Source organism: Trichosurus vulpecula, chromosome 4 (assembly GCF_011100635.1).
Source record: "Trichosurus vulpecula isolate mTriVul1 chromosome 4, mTriVul1.pri, whole genome shotgun sequence".
Classification (NCBI taxonomy): Eukaryota; Metazoa; Chordata; class Mammalia; order Diprotodontia; family Phalangeridae; genus Trichosurus; species Trichosurus vulpecula.
In genome coordinates, this window is record NC_050576.1 from 418,093,324 (window position 1) to 418,109,054 (window position 15,731).

At 37.2% G+C, this 15,731-nt stretch overlaps 1 pseudogene; it reads left to right on the forward strand.

Annotated features, from left to right (window-relative positions):
• Positions 1-722: 722 nt before the first annotated feature.
• LOC118847358 overlaps positions 723-15,731 on the forward strand; it is a 42,006-nt pseudogene continuing 26,997 nt past the window's right edge.

A 15,731-nucleotide genomic window follows, 5' to 3' on the forward strand; every position in this document is an offset into this window, starting at 1 on the left:
TTTTCTAGGGAATTCCACCCCTCCTTCTTTTGCGGGGTCCTGAACAGTTCCTCCCTTGAAGGGGGACCTGGGAAATCCTCTTTGCCGTGTTGTAACGTTTCCCAAGGATAAATGGATTTCGGCTCAGGGTTTTTCTCCTCCTCATCGTCTGAGCCCGCCAGAGAGGCCCCTACCTGGGCCCCCCTTTCGTCCCGTATAGGGGGTGGCTGAGGCGATAGGGCAGCCCCTATCGCCGAATAGATCGTAAAATCTTTAGGGTCTAAGAATGAGGGGTCCGTTTTATGGTAAGAGGCCATTTGCTGGCCCACCAACCCCCATTTCTGCGGATCTACCCCCGTGTGTTCTAGCCACGGGCTAACTACCCAGACCTTCTCCACCCACTCTCTACATGCTCTTATATGAATTCTAACGCCTTGCTCTTTACAGACCTTGTAGATCTGGCAGGCGAGTACGCCTTTGTCCTCCGGCTCAACGTGGGCTTTACAGACCTTTGGTCCCATCTTCCCAAGGGCTCAACCTGTCTCCTTGGGTCTGCCTGGTCTTCCGCTCCCCTTGTCTATAGGGAGCAGGAGCGGCCTCACTGGTATCGTCCCTGTTCGGGCGCCAGCTGTCGGGGGCTGCACCCCGACCACCGCCTACCACTTACCCTGCCCTCGGGTCTTCGGACGTCTCCGGCTCCTCTCGGGGGATGCGAGAGGAGAATCACCAGGCAGTACACCGGAATGAACAAGCAGCAGCTTTATTGCATGGCCTGCCAGAAATCTCAGAAAACTCCTCCACACCCTCTCTGGGGCACGCCTCATCTATCCTCCCAGGGTGTTCCGGGTTGGCTCCTCCCCAGTTCCTCCCCGAGGGTGGAGCCCCTCCAGTTGGAGCCGCCCCGGTACTGACGTGACAGAAGCCACACAGGCACTGCTGCGTCAGCAGGTCCAGACTCCCTGGCGTCTCACTACCCTCTCGGGAGGCCCAGGTCCAGAGCGCCCCTAACAAGTGTTGCTCTATGGCTCTGAATAAAGGAATTCTATGGTCTTCTATGCACTGAAACTTTATTTTTTTGGAAAATAATTTTTTTCTCTCTTTAAAAATTTCAATTCTAAATTCTCTCCCTCTCTCCAATCTTTTCCCAACCCATTGAAAAGACAAGCAATATATGTTATACATATGAAATCATGCAAAACACATTTCCTTATTTAGTCATGTTAAAAGAAAACAAGAAAAACAAAAAGAGAAAATTATACTTTAGTTTTCACTTAGAGTTCATCAGTTCTCTCTCTCTGGAAGTGAATAATACTTTTCATCATGATTCCTTCAGAATTTTCTTGGGTCATTGTATTGATCAGAGTAGCTAAGTCTTTTACAAGTGATCATTATTACAAAATTACTCTTAATCTGTATGCTAGATCATTCTCATGGTTATGCTCACTTCACTTTGCATCAGTTCATATATGTCTTCCCAGGTTTTTCATTTCTTAAAGCATAATAGTATTCCACCAAAATCATATACTACGAATTGTCTAGCCATTTCTCAATTGATGGTCAAGCCCTCAAATTCCAATTCTTTGCCATCACCTGAATAGCCACTATAAATATTTTGTACATACACATCTTTTACCCTTTCCTTGGATCCCTTGGGGATACAGACCTGGTAGTGGTACTGCATGATCAAAGGGTATGCACAGTTTTATAGCACTTTGGGCATAGCTCCAAGTTATTCTCCAGAATGGCTGGATGAATTCACAACCCCCTCAATGTACCTATTTTTCCCTCATCCCCTCCAGTGATTGTTATTTCTAATAAATGTGAAGTGGAAACTAAAAGGTTTTTTTTTTTAATTTGCATTTCTCCAATCAATAGTGATTTAGGACATATTTTTTTTTAAATACTAAAGGTACCTTTTCTGGATACTGCTTATTCATATCATTTGATCATTTATTAATTGGGGAATATCTCATTTCTCTAACCTTGATTCAATTTCTTATGTATTTTAGAAATAAGGCCTTTATCAGAGAAACTTACTGTGAAACTTTTTGATAGTACTTCGCTATTTACAACTGTTGTTGAACAGTCATTTCAGTCATGTCTGACTCTTTCTGACTCAATTTCATGTTTTCCTGGCAAAGATACTAGAGTGGCTTACCATTTTATTCTGGAACTCATTTTACAGATTAGCAAAAGAGGAAAACAAGGTTGTGACTTACCCAGGGTCACACAGCTAATAAGTATCTGAGGCCAGATTTGAACTCAGGATGAGTTTTCCTGACTTCAGGCCTAACACTCTATTCATCCAGCCTTGCTGCCCATTATCTATAGTACCTTTTAGCAAAATATAATTTCCCAGATTCTTTCTTTTAATTGGTCTATTTATGCTTTGTCTAAGATCATGACTGTTATCTCTGCTTTTTTTTAACTTCAGTCAAAACATAATAGATTCTGCTCCAGCACTTTCAGTTTCAAGTGTTTCTCCTGTAAACAACTTTCTGATTTCTAATAATTTTGCTATTTGTTTCAGTTTTATGGTTAAGTTCATCTCATTCATATTAAAAATTATGATTACTAACTATATTTCCTCGATTCTATTTTCTTCTCTTTATCTTTCTTTCTTTTTCCTGTTTCCATTCACAAAAGTCAGTTTCACTCCTGGCTGCTGCTTCCCTTAATCCCTTGTTCCTGTTATCATTACCCTTCCCCTCCTACTTTCTTTAGGTAAGATATATCCAATGCAGTTTGAATGTGTCTGTCTATCTATCTATCTATCTATCTATCTATCTATCTATCTATCTGTCATCTGTATGTCTATAGATATCAATATTTGTGGATAGATTTTTTCTCTCTTTGAACCAATTCTAATAAGAATGAGTTTCAAGAATTGCCCACCACCCCTACATTATTCTCTCCACTATAATAGCTTTTCCTTTCAGCTTCTTTGATGTGAAATAATTTTCCCCATTCCTCTACTGCCTTCCTCCTTTTTCCAGTGCATCTCTCTTTTTCAATGCTTCATTTTTGGGGGGTTCATTCCAATATAATCAACTCACAACCATGCCTTCTGTCTATGTCAACTCATTCTTACTACACTAATAATGATAAATTTCTTAGGTGTTACATACATCATCTTCCCACATAGGAATCTAAACAGTTTAACTTTATTGAGTTCTTTATGATTAATTTTTCATGTTTAACTTGTTATGTGTCTCTTGAGGCTTGTGTTTGAATGTCACATTTTTTATTAGACTCAGGTCCTTCCATCTGGACTATTTGAAAGTGCTATATTTCATTAAATGTCCAATTTTTCCCCCTGAAGGATTAAACTCAGTTTTACTGATGGGCAATTCTAGGTTGTAATTCTAGCTCTGTTGCCTTCTGGAATATCCTATTCTAAACCTTCTATTCTTTTAATGTGGAAGATGCTAGGTATTGTGTGGTCCTCATTTCAGCGCTATGATATTTTAATTATTTCTCACTGGATGCCTGCAATATTTTCTCCTTGACTTTGGAGCTTTGGAATTTGGCTGTAATATTCCTAGGAGTTTTAATTTTGAGATCTCTTTCAGGAGGTGATTTGTGGGGTCTTTCAATATCTATTTTCTTCTGTGTTTCTAGGATATCCACCCAGTTTTCCTTTATAATAACTTGAAATATGATTAGGCTTTTTTTTTTATAATGGCTTTCAGACAGACCGATAATTTTAAAATTGCCTCTCCTCAATGTTTTCAAGGCAGGTCATTTTTTCCCAATGAGATGTTTCACATTTTCTTTTATATTTTCAATGTTTTGATTTTTTAAAATTTTTTTCTTGATGTCTTGTGGAGTCATTAGTTTTAGTTGCCCAATTATAATTTTAAGTTCTTTTCTTCAATGTTTATGTTCCTTCTTTTCCATTTAGTCTATTCTAGGACTTTTAATTGAATTTTTGTGCCTCTTTTGACATTAGGCCAATTCTGTTCATTAAGATACTACTTTCTTTAATATTTTTGTGACTCTTTGACGAAGACGGTAAATGTTTTCATAATTTTCTTTTATCATCCTCATTTCCCCTCAATTTTTCTCTGCCATTCTTATATGTTTATTTAAATCTTTTAGGAACTCTTGTTGAGCTTTCATCCATTTGTCATTTCTTTTGACACTTTGCTTGTATATGTTTTTTTCCTTTGTTACAGGTTTTTGAGTTTTCATCTTGTTTTCCCTGTCTCCACTATAGCTTTTTATTATTAAGGGTTTTGTTGTTGTTTGTTCATTTTTACAGCATATTACTTGATTTGAATTTTATGTTAAAGTTTGGCTATACTCAGCTAGCAGTGAGAAGACAGTGTTCCAAGTTTCAGGCTTTTTCATGTTGTTGTTTTCAGAATTAATTATGGGGATGGGGGGGGGTGGAGCCAAGATGGCAGCTGGAAAGCAGGGACTTGCATGATCTCCCCCCCCCCAGGTCCCTCCAAACACCTTTAAAAATGGCTCTGAACAATAGCAAAGGGAAGCAGGGCTCCAGCCCAGGAAAGTCTGGATGGCTGTGGGGTAAGGTCTATCACACAGAGCTGGGAGCAGAGCAGACCAGAGCCCAGCATGGGCTGTGCCTGGACCAACCAGACTGGGAGCTGGGCAGCACAAGCCCTGCTGCCCTGAATCAGTGAGCTGTGGCAGTTACCAGACTTCTCAACCCACAAATACCAAAGACAACAGAGAAGGTTAGTGGGAAAAACTGCTGGGGACAGAGTGAAAGGAGTTCAGGGTTCGGCCACTGCCCCAGGAACAGCGAAGGTGGTACAGCTACAGAACTATGCCTGCAGTTGCTTCAGGCCTGAGGCCCACCTGGTGGGAGGAATTAAGAGGCGGATCTGAGCAGGAGTACAGAGCCTGCTCAGATCTTAGTCCAGTAAGGCTTGGTGGTTCTTGGGGGAGGAGTAGCACTGGTGTGGCAGAGCTTGCTATGTAGAAATAGCTCCGAAAACAACAGCATGGCCCCTCAAGTTTGGGACAAAGTACTCTATACTCTACAAGCAGTGATATCCTGATGAAAAACTCAAGGTCAAGTAAGTTGGCTGGGAACATGGCCAGGCAACAAAAACACACTCAGATTCAGACTCAGACTTTGGAATCTTTCTTTGGTGACAAAGAAAACCAAAACATACAGCTAGAAGACCAAAACATACAACAAGAAGTCAATAAAGTCAAAAAGCCTACAGCAAAAGTCTCCAAGAAAAAAACATGAACTGGTCTCAGGCCATGGAAGAGCTCAAAAAAGATTTCAAAAAACAAGCTAGAGAAGTAGAGGAAAAATTGTGAAGAGAAATGAGAGTGATGTGAGAAAACCATGAAAAACAACTGAATGACTGAATGAAGGAGACCCCCAAAAATACTGAAGAAAATAATACTTTAAAAAATAGACTAAACCCAATGGCAAAAGAGCTCCAAAAAGCCAATGAGGAAAAGAATGCCTTAAAAGGCAGAATTAGCCAAATGGAAAAGGAGGTCCAAAAGACCACTGAAAAAAATACTACCTTAAAAATTAGACTGGAGCAAGTGGAAGCTAGTAACTTTATGTTCAATCAATATATTATAAAACAGAACCAAAAGAATGAAAAAATGGAAGACAACGTGAAATATCTCATTGGAAAAAACCCCTTACCTGGAAAATAGATCCAGGAGAGATAATTTAAAAATTAAAAAAAAATTATTGGAGTACTTGAAAGCCATGATCAGAATTATGGGGATCTGCCACTTGTCTGTGCTTCCAAGGTGGTGTGATCCCTATAAAATTGTATTCACTGCTTTCCTGGACTGTTCTCTGGTCTTTACATAGGAAGGTTTCTTGCTTCCCTGTAGCAACCAGAATGACTGCTCCTCTTGGCCCTGAAACTATGACCAGGTCCCCCAATTTCTTGAAACCACAACAACTAGTGCTCCTCTCTTCTTTAGGACTATGACCAGGATCTCTGCTCCCTTGTGAAAGACCACAATGGGTCCTCTCTGCCCTGGAAGAGTGAATCAGAACATGACCCAGAACTACGTATGGGCAAAATAGTTGTCAAACAGCACCAACGTATGCAATCAGTATCAACAAATGATCTCTCATAGTCTCTTTCTGACTAGTTGTCTGATCCACTTCTCACTCCCGACCCGCACTCTCTCTGGGCTGAGATCTCCTACAGCTTCTACCTGCAAGGCCAATTGCTAGCACTTCTGCCACACACCAGGTCGGTCAGCACCCTGGTGTCACAGACCTCACCTTCCAGCTTTGTAAGTTGTCTTGGAAAGATATTATACAATGATTTTTTTGTTGACTCTCCTGTTCCAGAATTCAATCTGAGACATTATGTTAAAATAGTTTGGAGGGAAATGTTGGAATATTTTTATTGGGTTACTTTCTCTACTCTCTCATCTTTGGTATTGCAATTTTATGTCACTGGAAAGGGTATGTAGAGATGTAAAGTAGGCATAAATCATATGCAAAAACAGTTTCAATTTCATATAAAAGTTGTATTGTCTAAAAACCAAAAGTATTATGTTGATGTGGACAAAATAAGTGCTAACAGCTTTCTTACTGCATTTTTATCCACAAAATGTCAGAAGACCAAGAGACTGACCCCTAGAATGTAGAATGGACACCCTGTCTGAGAATATGGATGAGTCACATGATAAAGTGACATGGATATATGGTGATGGAACAAGCATTCATATTGATGAAATGAGTGATATATTGAAATATCAAACAATTTTTCTTTATAGAAAATATTTTATAAATATTTTCTTTTTTCTTTTTTCATCATTTATATTTTTCATAAGATATTGAGTTCCAAATTTTTCTCCTTCCTTCTCTCCCCTCCCCCTTCCTCAAGACAGCAAGCAATTTAATAAACATTATACATGTACAATCATGTTAAAAATATTTCCACATTGTATTGCTGAGAAGACCTAAGTCTATCATCGCTGATCATCCCCCAATGTTGCTGTTACTGTGTACAATATTCTCCTTGTTCTGCCCACTTTACTCAGCATCAGTTCACATAAGTCTTTCAGGTTTTTCTGAAATTCACCTGCTCATCATTTCTCACAACACAATAGTATTCCATTACTTTCGTATACCACAATTGGTTTAGCCATTTCCCAATTGATAGGCATTTCTTCAATTTCCAATTCTTTGCCACCACAAAATGAGCTGCTATAAATATTTTTGTACATGTCAGTCCTTTTCCCTTTATATGATCTCTTTGCTATGTAGACATAGTAGTGCACACAGTTTTATAACCCTTTGGTCATAGTTCCAAATTATTCTCTGTGATGGCTGGATAAGTTCACAACTCCACCACTATTGTAATAGTGTTTCATTTTTCTCACATCCATTTCAACATTTATCATTTTCCTGTATTTTCTTATTAGCCAATCTGATGGGTGTGAGCTGGTACCTCAGATTTTTGGGGTTTTTTATTTATTTTATTTTTCCCCATTGCATGGAAAAACAATGTTTAATATCCACATAAACATTAGTTTGAAATTCTGTCTTTCTTTCTTCTTTACCCCTCCCCAACTGAGAAAGCAAGCAATTTGATATAGGTTTTACATATGCAGTCATGCAAAACATATTTCCATGTTAGTCATGTTGTGAGAGAAAACATACGAAAGCCGAAGAAAAATAACTTAAAGAAAAAGTATGCTTTGATCTTCCTTCAGGGACCATAAGTTCTTTCTCTGGAAATGAATAGTAGTTTTTTTTTTTAATCATAAGCCTTTCAGGATTTGTGCTGGATCATTGTATTACTGAGAATAGCTAAAACATTAACAGTTGATTATTATGCAATATTGCAGTCACCAAGTAAAATGTTCTCCTGGTTCTTCTCATTTCACATTGCATCAGATCATGTAAGTCTTTGCAGGTTTTTCTGAAAGCATCTTACTTGACATTTCTTATATTACAATAGTATTCCATCACAATCATACTAAACAACTTGTTCATCCATTTCCCGATCGATGGACATCCCCTCAGTTTTCAACTTTTTTCACCATTAAAAGAATTGTTATAATTTTTTTACCTACAGCTCCTTTTCCTTTTTTAAAAAAATCTCTTTGGGATAAAGATCTTTAGGCACAGTTCCAAATTGCTTTACAGGACAGGTGAACAACCATACATCTGTACCAACAGTTAATTACTGTCCCATTTTTTTCCACATCCCATCCAACATTTGTAACTTTACTTTTCTATTATATTGACCAATTTGATATGTGTGGGGTGATATCTCAGAGCTGTTTTAATTTGAATTTCTTTAATCAATAGAGATTTAGAACATTTTTATGTGATTTTTAGATAGCTTTCATTACTTCATCTGAAAAGGGCCTGTTCATATCCTTTGACCATTTCAAAATTGAGTAATGGCTCTGATTTTCTACAAATTTAGCTCAGTTCTGTATATATTTAAGAAATGTGGTTTTTACAAGAGAAACTGTTATAAAATTATTTTCCAAAGTTATGATTACTAACTGTGCATTTTCCTCCATTCTATTTTCTCCCTGTTTATTCTGCTCTTTTTCTCCTTTCTCCTTATTTATCCTCATAATGGAAAGCAAAGCAGGTCTTTGTGCTGTTTTTTCTTTTGGAATGCTTCACAGCAGTAAGGCAGTCAACTGCCTTTTGTTAAGTCTTGCCTTTGTTTGAATCAAGACTCCTTGATTGAATCAAGAATCCTTGATTGGAAACAGTATATATACTCTGAGGTTAGCATTTTGCTTTGGGTCTCATACATTGAGTGTTCATGTGATTTGGCCAGAAAAGCCTCTGAGTGGCTGTTAAGGAGCTCCTGGCTTTGAAAACCAGATTTTGGTGGTTCCCTCTCTGATAACTATGTATGCATTGCTATGATCAGATAGTTAGAAGCCTGTATCTTGATTTGTGTTATTTTGTCTCTTTGTAATTTCTGTTTGTATTTGCTCTGATGTTCAGGGTGCTGACTTTTCTTCCTGACTTAAGTGAATGATATATGTGTGTCCAGCTAAGTAAGATTGTTAACCCACTAAAGTCACTTTCCTTTAGAAAAACCAATCAAAGAATCTGTGCTAGCAGCCCTTCTTTGTGCTGGTGTTATTGGTCATATCCTCCACAGTAGCTGCAAGTAACATTATTGATATGATCCTGAAAAATGTTTTGCTTCTGTCTTTTACCTATGTGAATATGCTCTGCCTTCTATCACGATCCTCTTCTCCTACTCTTCTCTAAGGTAAGACAGATTTGTATACCCAACTAAGTGTGTATGATATTCCCTCTTTGAGCTGATTCAATGAGAATAAGGGTTAAATGACTGCCCCCCCCCATGGTCTCCTCTACTTTAAAAACTCTTTTGCACCACATTTGTGCGAGATAATTTACCACAATGTAAATTCTACCTCTTCTTTTCCCCTTCTCAGAGTGCCTTTCTCTTTCTCACCCTTTATTTTATTTTATTTTATTTTATTTTATTTTATTTTATTTTATTTTATTTTATTTTATGTAATGTAAACATCTCATCATATTCAACTCATACCTATGCCCTCTATGTATACTCCTTCTGACTGCCTTAATAATGAGAAAGATTTTCGGAGTTAGAAGTACCATTTTCCCATGTAGGAATCTAAACAACTTAACATTATTAAATGCCTTATTATTTCTCTTTCTTGTTTACCTTTTCATACTTCTCTTTGAGTTTTGTATTTGAAAATTAAAATTTTTATTGCACTCTCATTTTCATCAAGAATGCTTGAAAATCTTCTATTTCATTTAATATCCACTCCCCCCGCCATGAAGAATTATACTGACTTTTGCTAAGTATGTGATTCTTGGTTGTAATCCTAGCTCTTTTGACCTCCATAATATCATATTACAAGTAGTCTGATCCTTTAATATAGAAACTAGAAAATATTGTTGTTCCATGATAATTGTATTGTTCCTTTCTGTCTGCTTGCAATTTCTCCTTGACTTGTGAACTCTGAAATTTGGCTATATAATATTTCTTGGAGTGTACATTTTGGGATCTCTTTCAGATGATCAGTGGGTTCTTTCAATTTCTACACCACCTTCTGATTCTAGAATATCATGGCAGTTTTCTTTGATAATTTCTTGAAATACTGTGTCGAGGTTCTTTTTTTTTTAGCATAAGTTTTAGGTAGTCCAATACTTTTAAAATTATCTCTCCTGGATCTGTTTTTCAGGTCAGTTATTTTTCTAATGTGATATTTCACATTTTCATTTTTTCTCATTCATTTGAATCTGTTTTATTGTGTCTTGATGGCTTATGAAGTTATTAGCTTCCACTTGCCCAACTGTTATTTTTAAAGATTTTTTTTCCCTCTGTGAGCTTTTGTACTCTATTTTCCACTTGGCCAATTCTATTTTTTAAAGAATTTTTTTTCTTCGGTGAATTTTTGCACCTCCTTTTCCATTTGGTCGATTCTGCTTTTTAAGGCATTCTTCTCTTCATTGGATTTTTGTGCCTCTTTTACCACTTGGACTATTTTGTTTTTTTAAGGTGTTATTTTCTTAAGTATTTTTTGTGTTTACTTTACCAAGTTAATTACTCTTTTGTTCTTTATTTTCTTGCATCACTCTCATTTCTCCTCCCATTTTTTCTTCCACCTCTCTTATACGAAGTTTAAAATAATTTTTGAGCCCTTTCAAAGCCTGAGACCAATTCATATTTTTCTTGCAGGCTTTGGATTTTACAGCTTTGACTGTGGTGTCTTCTTCTAAGGGTGTTTTGATGTTCCTTGTCACCATAGTAAATGTCTATAGTCAGAATTTTTCAGTTGTTTGCTCCTTTTTTAGCCAATTTCTTGTTTTTTAATTCTATGAAAAAGTGGTTCTCTGTTCCAAGGCTGGAAGGCACAGTTTCTTAAGATTCAGGGTTTTTTGAAGCTATTTTCAGAAAAAATTCTAAGAACTCGTAAGTTTTCAGTTCTTCCAAAGTGGTATGATCTTTTTTTAATAGTGTTTTTTTTTTCCAATTACATGTAAAAGCAATTTTTAACATTCATTTTTGAAAGACTTTGAGTTCCACATTTTTATCTCTCTCTCACCCCTTCCTTCTCCCCAAGATGACAAGCAATCTTATATAAGCTATACATGTGCAATAATTCTACATGAGTCATGTTGTGAAAGAAGTAAGAGAACAAAAGGAAAAATCCATGGGGGGAAAAGTGAAAATAGTGTGCTTCAGTCTGCTTTCAGGCTCCATCAGTTCTTTCTCTAGATGTGGAGAGAATTTCCCATCATGAGTCTTTTGGAATTTTCTTGGATCGTTATATTGCTGAGAAGAGCTAGGTCACTCATACTTCATAACACCTTAGTGTGATTGTTGCCATGCACAACATTGGGTTCAGTTCACTTCACTCAGCATCAGTTCATGTAAGTCTTTCCAGGTTTTTCTAAAATCTTCCTGCTGATCACTTCTTTTTAAAAAATATTCATTTAATATTTTATTTACTATATTACATTTTAAAATTACATGTAAAAAATTTCTAACATTGATTTTTAAAATTATGAGTTCCAAATTCTCTCCCTCCCTCCTCACCCCCCCTCCCACTGAGAGAACAAACAATTCAATATGGCTAATATATATGTAGTCATGCAAAATATTTCCATAATAGTCATTTTATGAAAGAAAAAATAGACAAAACCCCCCAAGAACTCAAGAGAAAGAAAGAGAGAGAGAAAGAAAGGAAGAAGGAAAGAAAGAAAGAAAGGAAGAAGGAAAGAAAGAAAGAAAGGAAGAAGGAAAGAAAGAAGGAAAGAAGGAAGGAAAGAAAGAAGGAAAGAAGGAAGGAAGGAAGGAAGGAAGGAAGGAAGGAAGGAAGGAAGGAAGAAAGGCAGGAAGGAAGGAAGGAAGGAAGAAAGGCAGGAAGGAAGGAAGGAAAGAAGGAAGGAAGGAAGGAAGGAAAGAAGGAAGGAAGGAAGGAAAGAAGGAAGGAAGGAAAGAAAGAAAGAAAGAGTGCTTCAATCTGTATTTAGACACTGTGGATTCCACTTATCCAGGGATGCCAAAAACTGTTGCAGTTTCAGGGTTTGTTGTGGGGTCATCTCAAAGAATTCAGAGTCAGACCACCTTTATTGCAAGTCTAGGCATTTATTGACTATTGATACCCCTCAGAAATGAGCTAGATTTTAAGAGGAACCAGTAAGACAACACGCGCAAATTTATAGTGTGATAATGCTGATTATACAACATAAATTATGAATATTAAAAGGCAGGAGGTGTTTACTTAGAGATTAGATAATGGGAGGGGTTCCCTCTGTGGTATGATGGTCAAACACCCTGTTCATGCTGCTTTCTGATTGGCTAACTATCATGGTCCTGTCTGGTCAGGATACAGAGTTAGGTATTGTGGTCCTGTCGTGGGCTAAATGAATGATCTGATTGTGGTTGAATACCAGGACACATCTGTTCAAATATGTGAATTGGATCTAGGGACAGTGGCTAGCTAGGGGCAGTGGCAGTGGCTGTATTGAGTCTGGAAGCTTCTGGTGTGGTTAAATCAGGGCATGCCTCATGTTCAGTGGGATCCATAAAGAAGTTAGAATATTGGGGCTGGGGCAGTTTAATTAAGACTCCATCAGATACCATCAGTTCTTTTTTCTGGAAATAGATAGCATTTTTCATCATAACTCCATCAGAGTTGCCTTGGATCATTGTACTGCTGAGAATAGCTAAGTCATTCACAGCTGATAACCTTACAATATTGCTATTATGTCATACACAGTACATTTCAGTTTGCATCAGCTCATGTAAGGCTTTCAAGTTTGTTTGTTTTTCTGAATGCTCCTGCTTGCCATTTCTTAGATCATAATAGTATTCTGTCATAATCACACACCACAATTTGTTCAGCTATTCCCCAATTGATGGGCATCACCTTTATTTCCAATTCTTTGCCACCAGAAAAGATTGGGTACAAATATTTTGTACATATAGGTCCTTTCCTTTTTTGGTTTTTATCTCTTTTGGGATACAGACCTAATATTGATATTGCTGGTTATGCATGGTTTTATATCATTTTATAGCATTTTGGGCTATAGTTCCAAATTGATGTACAGAATGGTTGTATGAGTTCACAAGTTCACTAACAGTCCATTAATGTCTCATTTTGCCCACACCCCCTCCAACATTTGTCATTTTATTTTTCTGCTCTATTAGCCAACTTAAGATAGTACCTCAATATTGTTTCAATTTACATTTCTCCATTCTATAGTAAGTTAGAGCATTTTTCATATGGCATTGATAGCTTTGATTACTTCATCTGAAACCTGTTCATATTTTTCAATCATTTATAATTTGTGGAATGGCTCTTATTTTTTATAAATTTGACTAAGTTCTGTATATGATTGATAAATGAGGCCTTTATCAGAGAAACTTGCTTCAATTTGTTTTCACAGTTACTATTGCTAACTGCATTTCCCTCCATTCCATCCCCCCATTTATTATATTGTTGCTCTCCTTTCACCCAAGCCCTCCACAAAAGTGTTTCGCTTCTGACTACCCCCTCCCCCAATCTGCCCTCCCCTCTATCACCACCCCCTCTCCTTCACATAAGAGAAGACAAATACTTTCCTGTTGGGTAAGTTATATTTCTATACCCAATTTAGTGTGTATGTTATTCTTTCTTTTAGTCAATTCTGATGAGAGTAAGGTTTACTCACTCTGCCTCATCTCCCCCCACTTCCTCTCCACTGTAAAAGATTTTTTTCTTGTCCCTTTTACATGAGATAATTTACTGCATTCTACCTCTCTCTTTGCCTTTTTCTTTCTGTTCTTCTTTCTAACCCTTTAATTTTATATTCTTAGACATCATCCTTTCATAGTCAACTCATACCTGTGCCCTCTGTCTATATATACTCCTTCTAATTACCCTAATAATGAGAAAGTTCTTGAGTTACAAGTACCACCTTCCCATTTAGGAATATAAACAGTTTAACCTTATTAAGTACCCTTATGATTTCACTTTCCTGTTTACCTTTTTATACTTAGCTTGAGTCTTATATTTGAAAGTCAAATTTTCTATTTAGCTCTGGTCTTTCATCAAGAATACTTTAAAGCCTTCTGTACCCTTTTGTGCTGGGTAGCTAATTCACAGATGTAATCCTACCCTCTTTGCCCTCTGGAATATCATATTCCAAGCCCTCTGATTCTTTAATGTAGAAGCTGCTGAATCACATGTTATCCTGACTATAGCTCCATGATACTTAAATTGTTTCTTTCTGGCTGCTTGCAATATTTTCTTGTTGACCTGAGAGTTCTGGAATTTGGATATAATATTCCTGAGAGTTTTCATTTTGGGATCCCTTTCTGGAAGTTATCAGTGTATTCCTTCCATTTCTATTTTACCCTGTGGTTCTAGAATATTGGGGAAGTTTAACATGATAATTTCTTGAAAGGTAATGTCCTGGATCTTTTTTTTTAAATCATAACTTTCAGGTAGTTCTATAATTTTAAATTTCTCTCTCCTGGATCTATTTTCCACAGCAATTGTTTTTTCAATGAGATAGTTCACATTGTCTTTTTTTCCTCATTCTTTGAGTTTTGTTTTATTGTTTCTTGATTTTACATAAATTCACTAATTTTCATTTCCTCAATTCTCATTTTTAAGGAATTATTTTCTTCAGTGAGCTTCTGTACCTCCTTTTCAATTCAGTTGATTCGATTTTTTAAGGAGTTTTTTTTTTTTAACAGTGAATTTTTGTGCCTCTTTTCCATTTTGCCAGTTCTACTTTTTAAGGCATTCTTCTCCTCATTGGCTTTTTGCACTTCCTTTACCATTTGAACTAGTTTGGTTTTTAAACTGTTATTTTCTTCAGTATTTTTGGTCTCCTTTACACAAGCTGTTGACTCATTTACCATGATTTTCTTGCATCACTCTCATTTCTCTTGTCATTTTTTCTCTACCTTTCTTATTTCATTTTCAAAATCATTTTTGAGTTGTTTCATAGTCTGAGACCAATTCATATTTTTTTCTTTGAGGTTTTGTATGTAGAAATTTTGACTTTGTTATCTTCTCCTGAGTGTGTTTTCATCTTCCTTGTCACCATATTAATTTCCTATGTGCAGATTTTTTTCTATTTCCTCATTTTCCTAGTCTGTTATTTGACTTTTATCTCTTTGTTAAAATAGGGCTCTGCTTCCATGGTGGAGTGAGCACTGTCCCAAGCTTCAGGAGTTTTGTACAGCTGTTTTCACAGATACTTCTACACATCTGTAGTTCTCAGTTCTTCCATGGTGGTATGATCTAAGGAAAGATGTGTTTACTACTCTCTTGCCCTGAGCTCTGGTCTTTGAGTGACCATAAGAATTCTTTTTTGCTCTATAACTATGACCTGTGTACTCACCCTATTGAGGCCACAAGCTCTGTCATTCTAGTGTTCCTCCTTGCCCTGGGATTGCCATCCAAGTCTGTGAGCTAGATCTCAGTATGGACAAAACAACAGAGTCCTGGCCCCAGTTCCAGCAAATAGACATCCATAAACTCCTTCTGGTCAGTTTTTTGACTCTTTTACCATCCTTGGGCTGAGAGCTCCAGAAGTAGCCAATGCCACTGCTGATTCAATGGCTCCCAAGGCCTGCTTCTAGTTTCCTGGGGCTGGGTCCGGCTGATGTAGCCCAGGCTGGATTATGCTCTACTTTCTCCCAGATGAGACAAATCTTTCCTGGTGACCTTCTACATTGTCTTTGACATTTGTTTTCTGAGAGGTCTGGGAACCAGCTCTGCTGTCCCTGATTCAATCACTC